Consider the following 12604-nt stretch of genomic DNA (forward strand, 5'->3'; position numbering starts at 1 on the left):
GTTTAGATATTTCTAGCATTTGGGGTGACACCCCTCTCGAGGATGTTACCATGTTTTGGTCAATCTTTTTGAAGGTTTCACCCCTTGAGTGTCAACAGCGTTAAGAATATCCTCAGTATTAAATAACTTTTTGAAAATCATATCATAACCCTCGAGCTAGAAAGAAACTTTTTGCAGATGCAACTCTCAGGGTGTCACCCCCTTTTAGGGTGTCACCCTGAGCAGACCCCCACCCCATACTGCACTCCAAATGTCTTATTTTGTATGCTTATGATAACATATATGTAGTTTTACACACAAAAGTATATTTGCGTGCTAGAATACAAAGTTTAATTTATATATTCATATAGTAAGGCAAAATTGGACAGTTTTCAAAGCCATGGTGAGGCAAAATTGGACAGGCAACTTTCTCACTTTTTTCTTGGTGAGGCAAAATTAGACAGTCTTGGATTACGGACACAAAAATTTATGTAAGTCCATAATTTTTTTCTAGTATATTTATATTGATAGTGACCACAAATTGTCATAATTTGCAAATTGAGCGTTGCTGCTTAACGGAGATACAGACGTGTCCATAATTGCCTCGCTGTCCAAAATTGCCTCGCCTCTAAGATATTTTTTTTTATTGATGAGATATAGGAATTTCTAATTCTCTGATGATTATGAGACAAACTATTTTTATAGATGAGACCTCCCTCTTTTGAAAGGATGTTTGATTTTTGGTCATAAATTATTAATACAGATTTTGTACAAAGGTTTCTAAAAAGGTGTCCAAAATTGCCTCGCCTTACTATATTACATAAGCACCAATGTGTTATAACCTATCATATTTTTTTGTTTATTACATTTAAAACAACTCTCTCTCTCTCTCTCTCTCTCTCTCTCTCTCTCTCTCTCTCTCTCTCTCTCTCTCTCTCTCTCTCTCTCTCTCTCTGTAAGCTACTTTTCACTACATCTCATTCCTTACCTCTATCTCACTAACAAATGAAATCTTTGTTGCTTCACAAAGTTTCATTCATATTGAAAATCAATCATGATTCAATTTTCCTTACTTTCTTCAATCTCGCACTATGTCACATCGAACGTTATAGCGGTAGCTTAATTGTTCGACAACTTTAAAAATCGGCCTAGTACTTACTTCTTCTTCTTACTTTTTTTTTTTTTTTTTTCTTTTTTTTTTTTTTTTTTTTTTTTTTTAGATGGTTTCATAATTGAGGCGGGTACTAGTTGACTTATAACTGAAGTTAGGAAAAGTATTTTGGATATGGAATGGAGAATCATCTTTAGTAACAGTTTAGAATTATTGTAAATTATCATTCGGTCATTAGCGGCAGTTTGTTATTGTTGATTAAACGCCAAAAAAGAAAAAAAAAATAGTTTTCCTGCTTTGCTACGTATGTAGGATTTTATATAGATACGGTAAATAATATTTGTAATAACATATTTACTAAAAGCTTTTAATATCATTATTTATCACTTTCATCATGCGCGTTTAATGCCTTCGTTTGTTTATTACGATCGAAGATGGAGCGTACAGTAAACAAATGGAAGGTTTCCGTTTCAGGCGGCGTCATAAAGAAAAACATTATATAAATGGCATTCATTTCATTTATTTGGAAGTCCTAAGAAAAATTAAGTAAAACATCGGTAATAACAAAATCAACATATAATCAATACTTGGTAAGATTGCTGTCGATGCAAAAACTAACCTATACACAGATGTGTAAATACGTCTGTTTCTTCATTATGATCAGAGATAAACGTAAGCAAAACATTGGTTGTCATTTTTTATCGTGCTTTTTGGCGTGTTTAGGAAACGCATGATATAAAATCACCTTTAATATTTGTGCCTGTTTTAGTTAAGGGTACTGTAGTACATGCATTAAGTGTTCTGTACATTAAAGGGTAGTTTGTTAACAGTACTACGTAAAGGGAAGGTTTTAAAAGTCTGAATATACATGTTAATTAAATACGTAAATATGGTGTCCCTACTTCGCGGATTTTCAGCTATCGCGGCTGGGTTTGGAACCTATCTACCGCGATAAACGAGGGTTCGCTGTATAATAATTTGCAAGAACGGTAATAAGGTAATATAATAATTCTCAAGAAAGAACGGTAATATAATAATTTGCAAGAAAGAACGGTAATATAATAATTTGCAAGAAAGAATGGTAATATAATAATTTGCAAGAAAAGAACGGTAATACTGTATAATAATTGGCAAGAAAGAACGCTAAATGGATTTTGAGCGTAGCGAAAAATCTATTTTTGGGTGAGGTAGCCATGTCGTCCTGATGGAAGTTCCTTCAAAGGTAGCTTCCTAGGTATATTTGACTACAGTGATATATCCCAGAGAATTTACCAAAGGTATCCAGAATTCTAACTCCTGGAGCGAAAATTCCTTAAAATTTTACAAAGGGATATCGCGTAATATCAGAGGACGTATTCTTGACACGTCTCATGGCTATCTACACCCCCAATAGAGCTTTCACTACGAGGGGAAAGAGAGGCAAGAATAAGGTGAGTCGTTCCAGAGGCATCGCTCTCGACGAGTCACTACTGTACCGCAAATAGTGCGTCTGTCTGCCACCTGAGGCGCCACCGTCATTCTTTGTAGCTTTGTAGGTGTTGCAGATACAGTACTATAGGGAAGGATTCATTATCCTTTTGTCCCAAAAGAGGGTGGGTCTATCAGGACGACATGGCTACCTCACCCAAAAATAGATTTTTCGCTATGCTCAAAATCCGTTTTTTTGGGCTCAGGCCATGTCATCGTGATGGAAGTGTACTAGAGCATTAATGTATCTGTGGATTTCCAATAGTGCCTTTCATCTCTAGCTAAATCTTTCCTCTTCGGTCTTTAGACCTAGAGACACTTGATGTTACCGTTATACATCAATCAGCTGATCATAAAATGTCAGTGCTTCCTGCCCCCTACAGGGAAGAGTCTGGGTAGACTCGAGGAAAAAAACCGAGGATTGTGAGTTCAGGGAACAATCTAGCAAACAGTTTGTATATTAGTGTCAACATATACGTAAAGCATAGTCTGTACTAGGATGGAAATGGCTTGGGCAGATTAATGTAGCTCCCGGGTCTGTGAAGAGACGGACAGGTTTATATATGTGTAGGAACACTTTAAACAGTAAAATGAACAGTCTAGTACAGTACAACAAGGTCTTACCTGTTTGCCTGGAACACCATGAATCTTAGTTCTAGTATTGACTTAATTATCAAAAGAGTCAAGGATGCTCTGACTTATGCATTTAAATAATTGTTTAAATGACTATTTGAATAAATATTTTAGGCGAAAGAGACGCAAATATTCGTTCTATTGTTTATTACAAAATAGAAATCATGGTTGTAAACAATTACAATGTATGTTGAATAATTCTAGATACGAGCATAAACAGTAATAACAGGATAAAAAGGGGTTTGCCTGAAAAGGAAAACATTAGCCACTCAAGGGAAACATGCAGTTTCGTTCTATAATCTGTTGTTACTAAAACAGTGCATATAAGAATGCCTGGCACTTGTGTCAGTTTATTATGCTTAATGTCACCTGTGTAGGGAGAACAGTCTATAGTGTTATCACTTAAACACAAAACTCAACACGATATGTCTTACGAGTCTATCGTGTACACCCTTCACTATAAGTCCCTAATAGTGCACTGTTCTTCGCAGTAATCGAGCAGCGGGTTTTATCACACTGCCCGCCGCCACCACATGAAACTTAATTTCTTGTAATTGCTTCGCGTAGTGCTTGAAGAAGACCCTCGAGGACTTCCATCCAGTATAAGCACGAAGACTTTCAAACGACATTATTTGGAAGAAATTCAGAGACGAGGCAACCTTCCTCGGATCATGACCTGCGTGTGTACTGTCTGGATCCGCTCTGCGAATGAAGTAGGTGATTTTCGCCCTAATCTGTTTCAAGGATAACGTTGAACCAGAAGTCTCTCCCCCTGAAAAGCTGACCTCCCTTAAAGTCTGAAGTTCTACGAAGATAGACCTTTAGGCATTCCACTAGGCAGAGGGATGCTTCTTCCTTCAGAGGGGAGATTCTCCAGGGACCCCACCTTTTACTGTGGGTAGCTCGTTCTTGGCGAGAAACGTTGGGTCCGGAAAGAGGTTCAGATCTCCATTGTCTGTGAACTGAATGTGGCCATCATCCCTCGTGAGGGCCACTATTTCGCTAACTCTGGCTCCCGAGGCTAGTGCAAACAAGAATATCACCTTCTGAGTCAAGTCTTTCAGCGAGCAATCCTCATTATTCAGGGTTGATGCTAAATGAAGAACTTTGTCCAAAGACCATGAAATGGGCTTAGGAGGAGCTGCGGGCCAAAGTTTTGCACAGGCTTTTGGTTATCTTGTTGAAGATTTTGTTGGAAAAGTCTACCTGGAAGGCATAAAGTATTGGTCTGGCCAAGGCAGATTTACATGTAGTAATCGTATTGGCTGCTAAACCTTGTACATGAAGATGGATGAAGAAGGACAAACAGAAGTCCGTAGAAATCTCCTTAGGTTTCTTCGCCTTGACAAAGGCCACCCATTTTTTCCAGGAAGACTCATTGTCGTCTTGTTGACTTTGACTTGTACTCTTCTAGGAAGTTGATACTGTTCCTAGAAATCCCAAAAATGTTTCTTGACCACTAAGGCGAGAAAATCATGAGATGAAGGTTCTGGGTTTTCACTGATGAAGCTGAGACAGTCAATTTCTGCATTTGCCGAGTCGGAACTGGGTCCGGCAACGGGATCAGTTTCAGGCATAGTTCCGTTACCAGGGGGAACCAAACGCTGTTGGGCCACTTGTGGGCCACTATTGCTGCCGTCCCCCGAAAGGATCTCAGCTTGTCGAGGACTTTCAGCAGAAGGTTGGTTGGAGGGAATAGGTAGATCTTGGACCATCTGTTCCAATCTATGGACATTGCATCCATCGCTTCCGCTAGAGGATCCTTGTACGGGGCTACATACCGGGGTAGCTTCTTTTTGTCGCTCGCTGCGAAGAGGTCTATCTGCAGTCCTGGGACTTTGCGTAAGATGAAGGAGAACGATCTTGCGTCTAGGGACCATTCTGACTATCGGTGTGGTTCTGGATAGAGCGTCCGCTGTCACATTGCGGAACCCTTGAAGGTGGACTGCTGACAAGTGCCATCTCTTTTCCGCTAAGCGGAGGATGGCTAGTGTTGTCTTTGGGCCATAAGCCCCTCAGTTTGAGGCAAAGCCTCCTCAATTTTCTCGTAATACTCAAAAATAAACTACGGGAGAAAGGAAACGACCTTTCCGTTTTCTCTTTATTCCTCTCTACTACAGATTCAAACAAGAGCTTGGGGGAGCACGCAGGTCCCATGGTTCCTTTTTGTAGAAAACTTCACATAAAAAAATAGATAACATTGCGATACAGACAAGACAAATCCATTTAACCAGCAAATTATAAATTTCTCACTTTTATTCTCTTTAAAGCTTCCCCAAAGGTAAAAAAAATACAAATATGTGACGAAAACGGGAGAGGGGAAGTCCCGGCTCCCATCCACTCGGGAAATTAATACAGTTTTCACAATATAATCACAATTCACATGGATTACTCTTTATAATTGTAATGACCCAATCATAATAACATATCAACCTTTCAAATAAACATATTTTTCAATAAATCAACTATTTCGATAATGTCAACAAACCTGGGTGCGTTCTCATTGGACAAACACTACACTTACCAGCGTAAACGAACGTTGGGTGCGTTTTCATAGGACAAACAAACCAACATTTAACATCCTCCCCACCATAGGAGTGTCTCAACACTCCTATCATCATCAGAGCCTTCCAAGGCTATCTTATTACCTTAATCTACAAGTCAAGTTTAATAGGAACCTTAATAGGTCTTCCCTTTCGGGACTTACCAACATTAGACACTAAGGGTGATTCTACAGGCTCCTGTCTAAGATTCTCAAGTCTCTCCTCCTGGGAATTACTACCCATTTCACCCTTCAAATCTGTTATTTCTAAATTATACAAATTTTGCACAGGTCTGGATATAAATCCACGTTTGGTTTTAACCTCAACACTTCTAACAACCCCATCTTTTCCAGGATACAACTTAGTAATAACTCCAAGAGGCCACCTTAACCTTGGCACCCGTTCATCCTTTACTAGTACAACAGAACCCTCTTTAAGGTTACAATTTGGCTTGAACCCCTTCACCATACAAGGCAGGTTTCTAAGATACTCAGTCTGCCATATTCTCCAAAATTTGTCTAACTGACCCAGACGCACAGCTTCTCTTACACACAAATCCTTTGAGGATACACCACAGTCTGGATCATCTACTAACTCTAACTGAAAACCTGCAGAACGGCCAATTAGGAAATGGGAAGGGGTAAGAGGATTTGCGATATCAGGTTCCTCACCTACAAATGTCAAGGGTCTAGAATTAATACAAGCTTCCACCTCATGAAGTGTAGTCTCTAATTCACTCTTGGACAAAGAATTAGTGCCCAATGTTTTCCTCAGTGCAACTTTCACAGATCTAATGAGGCGTTCCCACCAGCCTCCCCACCAAGGAGCATTAGGTACAATAAACTTCCATTGGGGCGTCAACGAGCCATAATGTTCTCTTAACAGGTTGGAGACACTCACAAAGGTTCTAGCATTGTCAGAGTAGAACACTGTTGGAACACCCCGTCTAGCTACAAACCGTCTAATGGCCAAATTACAATCAACAACCGAAAGAGACTCGGTGAGCTCTAAATGAACAGCTCGAATGACAGCACAGGTAAAAAGAAGTATATACAATTTCTTGGATGGAAAATCAATACAAAATAAAGGACCAGCAAAATCCAGACCTGTAACCGTGAATGGAGGAGCCGACTTAACTCTCAACTCGGGAAGTGGCCCCACAGGCTGGGAACAAGCAGAGGCATCACAACGCCGACAAGCCACACATTCTCGACAAACCTTCTTTGCAATCTGACGAAGGCGAATGATCCAGTAACTGTTTCGTAACGTGGATACAAGTGTAGCAACACCAGCATGCTTGAGCAACCTATGCTGGAAACGAACTAACAGTAAAGCAATGTGGGTACCAGGAATTATTATAGGGTGCTTACTCTCAAAACTCAAGTCTGCATTCTCTAAGCGCCCTTTTATTCTCAGTAGCCCATCCTCATCTAGGTAAGGATCAAGTTTAATCAAGGAAGAACCCCTTGGGAGGGGGAGAGATCTACTCAGAGCATTTACTTCCTTTGCAAAGGCCTCTCGTTGCACAAAGTACAGCAGTTGTACCTTAGCCTTCGTCAATTCTCCATAGGTTAAAGGTCCACTTAATTTGCGGGACGAAGGTCTGCAATTCCCAACAAATCTCAGTACCCAACCTACTACATTAAGGGCCTTTGTAAAGGAACTCCATCGGGTGAATTCAAATAAGGGCGGCTCATTTTCAACTGCAACACAAACTGTGTCAGTATCACATATCTCTTCTGAAGGAATGTCCGCCCCCCTGCCTTCCTGATGAGGGAGCGGGGAGGAACAGAGCCAAGGAGGACCCTTCAGCCAAATATCAGACTGCAAAAGCTGCTCAGCAAAAACACCTCGAGATACAAGATCCGCTGGGTTGTCCTTGCCTGGACAATGCTGCCAACATGAAGGAGGTGTCAAATGTTGAATCTCAACAACCCTGTTAGCCACAAAGGTTTTCCATCTATTGGGGTCCCCCTTTATCCAAGCTAGGGCTACTGTGGAATCCGTCCAACATTGAACAGAAACCTCTTTACCCAGCTGCAAGGCGGACGTCACAAACACAACGAGTCTAGCACATAACAGGGCTCCGAGTAATTCAAGCCTAGGAAGGGAAACCCTTTTTATAGGGGCTACCTTGCCTCTTGCAACAACCAGCGATACCTTGAATTTATCCCCCTCAGGCACTCTCACATAAACACAGGCACCATAACCCTTTTCTGAAGCATCACTAAATGCATGGAATTGAACATTAGGAATTTCCTTAAAGGGTGACTCAGAAAACAAGTACCGATCTACTCTAAATGACTCAAGCACAGAAAATCCTACAACCCATAATTTAACTCTGCCTTGCATAGCCTCGGGTAATAGCTCATCCCAATCTAAACCTAATCTCCAGATTTCTTGAAACAGTATTTTTGCATGCATAACAAACGGACATATGAGCCCCAAGGGATCAAAACACCGAGCTATGAGGCTTAGATATCTTTTGGTACAAACAATATCTCCAAAGGGGTCCAGGTTCTCAACCTTAAAGGTAAAACAGTCAGGGGAGGATACCCAGTGGAGGCCTAGAACCTTGACACTCTCTTCACTAGAACCTTCAGTTATAGTTAAAGTCTTACAATTAGAAGTACACTTTGACAATGACATACCAGCCTCCTACAGGATACCATAGGCTTCTTCAAATCTTAAACTTGCTTCTGCGGGACTATCAGCCCCAGATAGCCAATCGTCTACATACAGATTCTCATACAGTTCAGAAACCACCTCTGTGAGAGGGTATTTCTTTAAATGAAATTTTAAGGTGGCATTTAATAAAAATGGACTACTCTTATTACCAAAGGGCACTCTTATAAATCTGAAATGTTTAACATTGTTCCCCTCTTTCAACAAAAACCTATGAACATCACGGTCCTCCCTTCTTACCTTTATTTGAAGAAAAGCCTTTGTAATATCAGCTGTTAAGGCCACCCTCCACCTTCTAAACCTTAACAACACCTCAACTAAATCAGGGTTGAGTGAAGGACCACTTTCTAAACAATCATTCAGAGATACTCCATTACTGCCACGTGCAGATCCATCAAAAACAGGCCTCACCTTGGTGGTTAGGCTCCCTTCCCGTACCACAGGCCGATGAGGCAAATAAAATATAGGATACCCACCTTCCCGTTGATGGGAAGGAATTTCTTCAATAATACCCTCCTTTTCATATTCATTAAACACCTTAAAATACTGCTCCTGCAGACAGGGGTTTTTACCTAACCTATTATAGAGACCTTCCAATCTTCTCAAAGCATGATGTTCATTATTGATCAAATCTAATTTCATATTCTCAGATTTCCATGGTAGGGCCACTTCATAGCGACCATCTTTAAAACTTACCAAATTCTCAAATTGAACCAAGACTGGGTCAGGGTTCATCGCCTCAGAATGTAGTTCGTTGGGTTTTATGCCAACAGACTCTAGATCCCAAAATTGACTCAAACTACACTCTTGTACATTCTCAATTGCTAACAATTGTACACTTACACCAATATTACCTTCAGACCTATTAAAGGATCCGGACAAAATCCAACCAAAAATTGTCTCCTGGGCCACAAGCCCTTCATGATACATAACCTGGTTGGGGATCATCATCTTCCAATATAAATCAAGGCCTATCAACATATCAATATGTAAATTTCGATGGGATCCATACTCATCGATCAACTTAAGGTGAGAAAAAGGTTCTAAACACTTAGGGTCCACTTTGGACCTAGATAACGGAGGACAAATTACATCAATCTCAGCAACCTTAAAACTATATTTGTGATCATTTGCCCCTACACTCATTATTTCATAAATACTACACAAATCTGCCTTAGAGGCTTTCCCTCCACCAAAGGCAGAAAATGATAAATACTCAGAAGTCAGCCACTTAGGCTTGACCCGTTTGACCAGTTCCCTTGAAATGAAAGACCGATCTGACCCTGTATCAAACATTACAGTAGCAAATGTGATACCCTGATGGCCTACTACCCTGACTTGGGCCGTCTGCAATACACAACACCTTGAATTAACCTTGTTTTTCACCTCACAAGGTGCTACCCCCACATGGGTCACAGAATTTGACCCCTCTTGCACTCCCTCTACTACAGGGTTAATTTCACTAGCTGTTACGGAGGGTTTCGTTTCAGATCTCCGACATACAAGGGAGTTGTGATTCCCAGTCTTGCACTTTGAACACTTAGCCCAACAGGCCTTGGCATAATGGCTTTTAGATAAACACTTAAAACACAAACGCCGATTACGCACGGCTTCTTCTCTTTCTGCAAGGGGGAGCTTAGTTATACCTAAACACCTTTCACTGGGATGCAGCTTTCCACAGAATGCGCAAAACGTCTTCGAACCACTTTCTTCTGATGAAGTTTGAAGGGCAGAGGCTGAACTGGGAGTGTGCTTTTTAGTCCGTCGTTCTACACTGGGTTCCTCGGATTTTCCAAGGCTTAGTCTCTTGATAGCCTCTGCCCTCTCTCTGCCTTCCACTTCTCGTTGCAAGAACTTCAGCAATCCGTCGAGATCTCCTCTTTTCCGTCCACTACGCGACCAGTCCAACCTTATGTCATGAGGTAACAGAGCAAGGATCATAGGCACCAAGATCCGCCCGTACTGTTCACCTCCAACTCCAAGGGCCTCCAAACTGCGCACATGGCCTACTAACTCATCCTGTAATTTCCGCAAAGAGGACGTGTGAATTTCAGTCCTTGCGCTCCTAGATGAGCTAAGTTGCATTAGGGCTTGAAGGTGAGCTGATATAATGTTTTCTGGATCGCCATACCTTTCTTCTAACAACTCACAGGCTATCTTGTAATTAGCTGTTGTTTGGGTGAGGCCCTGTAGTACACCCCTAGCCTCACCCTCTAAAACAGATTGAAGATACATAAATTTGGAAACAAGAGGCATAGGCTGATCGTCCACAAGTGCCATAAATTGGTCCCAAAATGGCCGCCACTCTGTTATTTTCCCGCCAAATTTCACTAGCTGGAGTTTAGGCAATTGCACACTAAAACCCTCATTACCGACTTCACTGCCTGAATTAATATCTTCACTGGACCTATTAGCAACCAAGTTTCTGTCCTTGCCCAGCCTCTCTAAGGTAGCTGCTGCTTCAGTACGGATTTTTCTTACCTCTTGCAGAAAATGGTGGTCTTCAAGTATTCTTCTCTGGAGCTCGTCAACATCCTCTATAGAATTCTGGTCTCGCTGAATTATTTCTTCCCAGTCGGCCTTCTTATTATCGTAGTCTTTTACGAGACTTGTAATTTCATGCCAGGTCGGATTACCGGCCATGGCTCTGGTCAAATCTTCTGAGGCACAACGCAGCCATATTGTTGCCTTCTCTCTCTGTAGCACTGCTCTCCTAAGTTGATTTATGTCGTTGGGGAATCCAGTAAATTCAGCCTCGCTCTCATCTGATTCCCGGGTCTGGGCACCATGTTGTCTTTGGGCCATAAGCCCCTCAGTTTGAGGCATAGCCTCCTCAATTTTCTCGTAATACTCAAAAATAAACTACGGGAGAAAGGAAACGACCTTTCCGTTTTCTCTTTATTCCTCTCTACTACAGATTCAAACAAGAGCTTGGGGGAGCACGCAGGTCCCATGGTTCCTTTTTGTAGAAAACTTCACATAAAAAAATAGATAACATTGCGATACAGACAAGACAAATCCATTTAACCAGCAAATTATAAATTTCTCACTTTTATTCTCTTTAAAGCTTCCCCAAAGGTAAAAAAAATACAAATATGTGACGAAAACGGGAGAGGGGAAGTCCCGGCTCCCATCCACTCGGGAAATTAATACAGTTTTCACAATATAATCACAATTCACATGGATTACTCTTTATAATTGTAATGACCCAATCATAATAACATATCAACCTTTCAAATAAACATATTTTTCAATAAATCAACTATTTCGATAATGTCAACAAACCTGGGTGCGTTCTCATTGGACAAACACTACACTTACCAGCGTAAACGAACGTTGGGTGCGTTTTCATAGGACAAACAAACCAACATTTAACATCTAGTATCACTTGATTTATGTGAGGCGATCTCGAGCCCTGTCGATTTAGGCATCTCATTATGACTTCGCTGTCTAGAACCAGACGGATGTGGATTGAGCAGTGGAGTTTCAGTTTCTTTAGGGAAAGAAAAACTGCCATGGCTTCCAGGAAGTTTATGTGGAAGGTTTTGAAGAGGGGAGACCAGGTTCCTTGGACTTTCCGATGGTGAGAGTGACCTCCCCACCCTTCTTTTAAGGCATCCGTGTGAACGGTGACTGACGGTGGAGGTAGTTGTAAGGGAACCTTGTTCTTTAGGTTCTTGGCCTCCGACCATGGCTTGAGTAGGGATCGCAGACGATTTGGTGTCGGTCTTTTTAGATCTCTTCGAGCGTTTGATGCGTATTTTCTCCAGACTCCTGATGCATCTTTTAATTGTTTTCTCAATACTGAATCTGTCACTGAGGCGAACTGGAGAGACCCCAACACACACACCTGTTGCCTTCTTGATATCCTTGCGGATCGAAGAAGGCTTCTGACAGATCCCGCTATCTCTCTCCGTTTCTGTGATGGAATGGAAAGGCAGTGCGACTGCAAGTTCCAGTGGACGCCCAGCCACTGGAAACTTCTGAGCTGGAGACAGTTGGGATTTTTCCCGATTGATCTTGAATCCTAAGTGTTCCAGGAACTGGATCACTTCCATGGAGGCTTGCCTGCATTCTTCTTCGGATGCTGCCCACACCAGCCAGTCGTCCAGGTAGGCTACTACCTGGATTCCTTTTAGGCGTTGTTGACAAATGACTGCATTCGCAAGCTTGGTGAATACCCTTG

Source organism: Palaemon carinicauda, chromosome 2 (genome assembly GCF_036898095.1).
Source record: "Palaemon carinicauda isolate YSFRI2023 chromosome 2, ASM3689809v2, whole genome shotgun sequence".
Lineage (NCBI taxonomy): Eukaryota > Metazoa > Arthropoda > Malacostraca > Decapoda > Palaemonidae > Palaemon > Palaemon carinicauda.